At 36.3% G+C, this 6849-nt stretch overlaps 1 protein-coding gene across 2 annotated transcripts in view; it reads right to left on the bottom strand.

The window, feature by feature from the left end:
- Positions 1–6849, bottom strand: part of taf6 (TAF6 RNA polymerase II, TATA box binding protein (TBP)-associated factor) — a 58525-nt gene that overhangs the window by 6143 nt on the left and 45533 nt on the right. The gene's annotated exons all lie outside the window — the stretch shown is intronic.

Genomic DNA, 6849 nt, shown 5'->3' with positions numbered 1-6849 from the left:
TTTTGTTCCCCGTATGTTTTATTTTTAAAAAAAAAAAAAAAAAAAAAAAAAAAAAAGAGTAAAATTACAACACTAAAATGTATGGCTTTCATTGCTTTCAAACATTAAACCATAGAGCTTATATTTTGGCAGAAGACCTTAAAGCTTCTCTTTTATTGCCAGATTTATAAATGATTCTCATTAAAAATTTGGGAAGAAGGACTTCTAGTGGTTAAGCTAAAGCGCACGGCTGCATAACTGCTGACTCCTGTTCGGTCAGAGTTTATTCATTTGAATGTAAGTAAGATTTAAATTTTGATCCAATTAACGTTGGAAGGGGAAAAGTACAGAAACTGCAAGGGAAACCAGTCTGGGAAAACGGAGAAGACAAAATAACCGAGGGCGTCATGGCTGATGAACAAGACAGTCGATAGATTTCTTCTTTATGCAATGTGACAGAAAAAGGAGATCTACCACAGCGACAGGGGGATTACTTTTATCATGACAATTAATCATTATTACAACTGAATAGATCTGCCCTTAGTTCTTAGTAAAGGCCAATTCACACCGCACAGACAAAACGCCAGCAAACACCAAAAAGAAGTCTGTCGGAGTTTGTTGGATCAGTGTGTTACCCCTGTCTGCGTTTGTTTTCACCCGACTAAACATGTTCAATCGGCGTTTGTTGGGTTGTGGAAAGTCTGAGCAGTGTGATATGATTTTCCAACAAACGGCAACTAATTCTGACGTAATTTGACCAGGCCACGAACCGTTGCCATGACAATGCGCATACTTCACTTAAAGCGAGCTTCACCCACGGCCTCTTTTGCTTTATTCACCGTCTTTTCATGCGAAGGATGACATGCAAAGACATTAATAACAGTAAAATTTTGATTGTGGTTACAGGATCATCCATTTTTTCCCCCAGTCAGACTTACACCGTGTCTACACCGGACGCGAGCGGCGCGGCATGACGCGATAAAATAACCTATCATAATCAGTGATAACATAACATGTAGCTTACATACAGTGTTTTGTTGTGGGTTTAAATGGAATGTCAGAAACATAGGGTGATTACACTTAATGTAAAAGCTTTACACAATCCAATTAAGAGAAGCAAGGCTAATGCAAAGAGAAAATTTGCATGTCATATTTTGGCAGAAGGCTCATTTTAACAGTGCTGAACAAAAAAATAAATAAAAAAATTTGGGGGGTTTAAGAATGCATTTTATTAATATTATAAGAAAGGGAGAAGAAGAGGGGAAGCAATGGGGTTTTAATACGTGGAAGAGACTGGATTACTCAAATATAGCCTAAACTTGATTCCTCTAATGCATTAAAGAGGTCAACTCCTAGAGCCAGGATAACTTAAAAACTGTTGATGGAGTTGGGAATGATTGACAAACAATTTACATTCTAGTCAGCTAGTTAAGTTGTTTATTCAAGAACTGACTTTTGCTTATTTGTAATTCAGACAGGCACAGACTTATAGACAGCAAGAAAGGAGGCAGATATATCTTCGATCATTCAGCTGTCTACTTACCTATGCACCTGGCTAATAAAAAGAATGATACATTGTGGCAACTTAATAGAAGCATTTTGAATGATAGTATATGCAAGGTATATGTCCAAAAATAATTGATTATATGGATAACAACAATAAAGTGGTAGTATCACAGAGTGTACTTTGGTATACTGCAAAATCATTGATCAGAGGAAAACTCATAGCTCTTGTACTGCAGAGAAAAGCTAATTGATTTGCAAGAAAATCTTGTTAAAAAGGAAGTAACATATGATGAAGAATTAGAGAAAAAAGCTAAATTTGTTAGGCAGAGATATTATGAAAATGGCTCAAAGGCTCTGAAGCTACAGACTTAGAGGTTAAGGAAGCAACAGGCAGAGAGTAAAATTTATGAAATTAGGGATTCCCAAACAAAACAGGTCTGCCATAAGCAAGAAGATATAATGAAAATTACAATATAAATCTATATAAGGAACCAAATACAGCCAGCTCAAAGGAAATAAATAAATTTTTAGAATCACTGGACTTACCCTCCATAGGTGAAGTACAAAATAAAGCTCTGATGGTAGAGATTACAAAGGAAGAAACAGAGAAAGCAGTTTCTAGATTAAAGGTTAATAAAGCGCCGGGAACAGATGGCTTTTCAGCTGAGTCATATAAGGCGTAAATTTTACCCGTGGCTGTTTTTCAAATGTACATAACAGATTTAAAATAAAACATTCAAGTCTCCCAGTCATTGACTTTTACTAAAATTATGTAATTTACAATCCAATGTTGTTAAAAATTATTTAGATAAAACCAGATCAAAAAACGGGGCATTTATACCTATAAGCGCCAGCGGGTCAAATGTACCCACCTATATAATGCATGTATTTTCACGCTGTTATTTTCTTGCCGCTTATGTTTTAACATTGTACATTTCTAGCTAATACAGTGAAATAATATGTTCTTTAGCCATATAAATACAGTTGTCATATGCGCAGGTAAAATTTAAAGATCAATTAAAGATCAATTAGTCCCCATACTTTTTGAGTGTTTTAAGATGTATTAAAGTTTATTAGATGTATTAAAATTATATATTCATCACCAAATGCTAGAATAAGGATCAACAGCCACCTCACCCAGAATATTAATTTGTAAAGAAGTTGCTGCCAAGGCTGCCCTCTTAGCCTTGCCCTTTTCTCCTTATTTATTGAGCCCATATCACAGTTAATTAAAGATGAACAAAGGATAAAAGGAGTAAGGGTTTGAGGTTTAGAGCAAAAGATTTGTCTGTACACAGACGGTGTGCTGTTATTTGTTACAACACTAGAATTTTCCTAGGCTGATGTCCACCTAAAAAAAATTACAAATTGGAATTTACCCTAGATTAAATGTCCACAAAAACACAATTCTTAAGGTACAGTATAATTAAACCCCTCAGAATGACATGCTGAATATATTTAAAATGGAATTCACCAAGTATTAAGTAACTGATGATTACAATAAATAAAAAGGAGCATAGATGGAAGAAAACAAAACTAGAGGTATTTCGTACTGCATGGAGGGAAAGTTCTTGTACAAACAGAAAAGCCTTAAAAACTGCTAGATCTGCTTAGTTTTAGTCTCTTTTAGAAGAAAACAATCACAACCCCAGGTATTTATTCAATACCATGGCTAAATTAATGAAAAATAAAGCAGCAGTAGATGCAGACATTTCCCAACATCACAGCAGTAATGACTTTATGAACTTCTTTAATGCCAAGATGGATACTATTAGAGATAAAATTATAACCATGCAGCTGCCAGCTATAGTATCACATCAGACAGCGCACTATAGATTTCCTGAAGAACAATTCCACTCATTCTCTGCTATAGGACAGGAATAATTGTATAAACGTATTAAATCATCTAAACCAACAACATGTATGTTAGACCCTATACCATATACGCTACTAAAAGTGGTGCTTCCAGAATCCATTGATCATCTTCTGAATATTATTAATTAATAATTATCATTAGGATATGTCCCAAAAACCTTCAAATTGGCTGTTATTAAGCCTGTAATAAAAAATTAAAAAAAACACACACACACACAATTCGATCCTGGAGAATTAGTTAATTACAGACCAATTTCAAATCTCCCTTTTCTGTCAAAGACACTAGAAAAGGCAATCTCCTCACAACTATGTTCTTTCTTAGAGAAAAATGTTATCTGTGAGGATTTCCAGTCAGGATTTAGATCGTATCATAGCACTGAGACTGCTCTCATCAGAGTTACAAATGACCTGCTCTTATAATCTGATAGTGGTTGTATCTCTCTATTAGTGCTACTAAACAAATTCCTCGTATGTGTAAACATACCTGGCAATAAAGCTCATTCTGATTCTGGATCTTAGCGCTGCATTTGACACTATCGACCACAATATTCTTTTGAATAGACTAGAAAATTATGTTGCCATTAGTGGTATTGCATTGGCATGGTTCAAATAATACTTATCTGACCATCATCAATTTGTAGCAGTGAATGAGGAGGTATCATATCATTCACAAGTGCCGTATGGACTACCACAAGGCTCAGTTCTAGGACCGTTGCTTTTCATGCTTTACATGTTACCCTTGGGAGATATCTTCAGGAAACATGGTGTTAGCTTTCACTGCTATGATGATGACACTCAGCTCTATATTTCTTTGCGGCCCTGACGAAACATACCAATTCGCAAAACTAATGGAATGCATAGCTGATATAAAAAACTGGATGACTAGTAATTTCCTACTGCTAAATTCTGAAAAAAACAGAGGTGTTAATTATCGGACCAAAAACCTCTGCATGTAATAATCTAGAGCACTGTCTAACACCTTGTAGGCTGTACTGTCAATTCTTCGTCATCAGCTAGGAACCTAGGTGTGCTATTTGATAGCAATTTTTCCTTTGAAAGTCTCGATTCTAGCATTTGTAAAACTGCATTTTTACATCTTAAAAATATATCTAAATTTTGACCTATGCTCTCAATTTCAAATGCAGAAATGTTAATTAATGCGTTTATGACTTCAAGGTTAGATTATTGCAATGCTTTATTGGGTGGTTGCTCTGCATGTTTAATAAACTCCAGCTGGTCCAAAATGCAAGAGTTCTAACTAGATCTAACTAGAAGTATGACCATATTAGCCCGGTTCTGTCAACACTGCACTGGCTCCCTTTTAAACATTGTATGAATTTTAAAATCTTGCTAATTATTATAAAGCCCTGAATGGTTTAGCTCCTCAGTACTTGAGAAAGTTCTTATCGCATTATAGTCCTTCACGTCCGCTGCAATCTCAAAACCCTGGCCATTTGATAATACACAGAATATCAAAATCAACAGTGGGCAGCAGATCCTTTTCCTATATAAGAGCCCAAACTCTGGAACAATCTACCTAATGTTGTTCGGGAGGCAGACAAACTCTGTCAGTTTAAATCTAGATTAAAGACCCATCTCCTTAACCTGGCATACACATAACACACTATTCACATTTTTATAATTCAAATCCGTTAAAGGACTGTTAGGCAGCATTAATTAGGTCAACCGGAACCGGAAACACTTCCCATAACACCCAATGTACTCGCAACATTGTAAGAAGAATGGCATCTATGCTAATATTAGTCTTTCATTCTTATTCCGAGGTCACCGTAGCCACCCAGATCCAGTCAATATCTAGATCAGATGGTCACTGAAGTCACCCGGATCCAGTCCGTATCCATTCCAGATGGTGGATCAGCACATAGAGACAACCTCTACAACCCTGAATGTCAGCGGAGACCATGTCAACTAGATGAGCCCCAGAGATGGATCCCCAGCGAAGACCTTGTCACCTCTATGGCCATCGGCACAAGACCACAAGAACCAGATGAGTCCTCTGCTCAATTTGACTTGTGTTGCAGTCTAGAATTAAACCACACCATGCTTGTTTCGTCTGGCCAGAGGAGAACTAACTTTCTATTGTCCTTTTGCATTATCAGCAGACTGTTTTTCTGTTTAACACTGTAAAGCTGCTTTGACACAATCTTTATTGTTTAAAGTGCTATATAAATAAAGGTAAAAATAAATAAATAAGGACATTCCTATAAGTAAGAGCATTAAATCAGGTATAGACAAGTGGTCCCAACTGCCCTTGGAGATGCATAATAGGATAGAGACAATAAAAATGAACATGCTTTCCTGACTCTTATACCTCTTCCAATCCTTACCAGTTGAAGTTCCGCTGAAACAATCTACTGAATGGCAGGGGTGTAGATTACGCGGGGGACGTATCCCCCCCACTTTTAATATCACGTAAATTCGTCCCCCGCACTTTTTCGGGCAAGTGTGTTTGCATAGAGGTTTTCAAGAGCCGGTGTGAATAAATATAGATTTAAATTCAAAGAGACATTCCGTGCAGTGTATGTTTCATTCATACTCGAACTCTCGAAGCCGGAGGGCGCTCTCGCGCAGAAAGTCGTATGAGGAAATTCCTAATATGGACAAAAGCGTCCAGCTATTTGATCACAGCAATCATTTTAAAATATATTCAAATAGAAAGCAGTTATTTTAAATAGTAAAAGTATTTCACAACATTACTGCTTTTGCTGTACTTTGGATCAAATAAATGCAGGCTTGGTGAGCAGAAGAGACTTCTTTATAAAACATTAAAAATCTTACTGTTCAAAAACTGTTTACTGGTAGGTTATATAGATTACAGAAATGTTATATTGTAATGTTATATATATATATTTTTTTTATTTTTTTTTTTTGTATATAACATTTCTGTCCCCCTCACTTCTGAAATTATGGCTACGCCCCTGCTGAATGGGATACGTGGATTTCAAGATTCATATAGGGGGGTAGAAGGCCAAGAATTCAGTTTAACACACTGCAATTGTCTAAAGTGAAAGGGGGGGGAATCACTACCATGCTTGATAGACTATTACAAGGCAAATCAGTTAAGATCTTTAGCATGCTGCTATAACCCAGAGTATATAGCAAAGTGGATAGACTTTGCAGTTAGTTATACCACTACAATCAGTACTGTGTAGCAAAACTTCATATGAACAGCATTCTAGTAGTTTGAATCAATGGACTTAGGTTCCTCTTAGAATCTGGCTTAAATAATGTAAATCACTATGTAAATCAGCTTGGTGTCTTTCGACCCCGACTTTAAACCAGCAAGGATTGATGTGAGGTTTCAGCTCTGCATAGGCTTGCCATCATTTATGCAAGTATACCACTTTTTCCAGTACTCGCCCGATACCGATACTTTTATTTTTGGTACTTGCCGATACCGATGCCGATACCTATATTTTTATTACATTTGTAAATTTTTTAAATATTGGGTACAGAAACCAAAAGGGT

This window comes from Sinocyclocheilus rhinocerous, unplaced genomic scaffold (assembly GCF_001515625.1).
Source record: "Sinocyclocheilus rhinocerous isolate Xijiao unplaced genomic scaffold, SAMN03320098_v1.1 scaffold127, whole genome shotgun sequence".
In the NCBI taxonomy this organism is placed as follows: domain Eukaryota; kingdom Metazoa; phylum Chordata; class Actinopteri; order Cypriniformes; family Cyprinidae; genus Sinocyclocheilus; species Sinocyclocheilus rhinocerous.
This window is presented reverse-complemented; position numbering and strand designations above follow the sequence as displayed.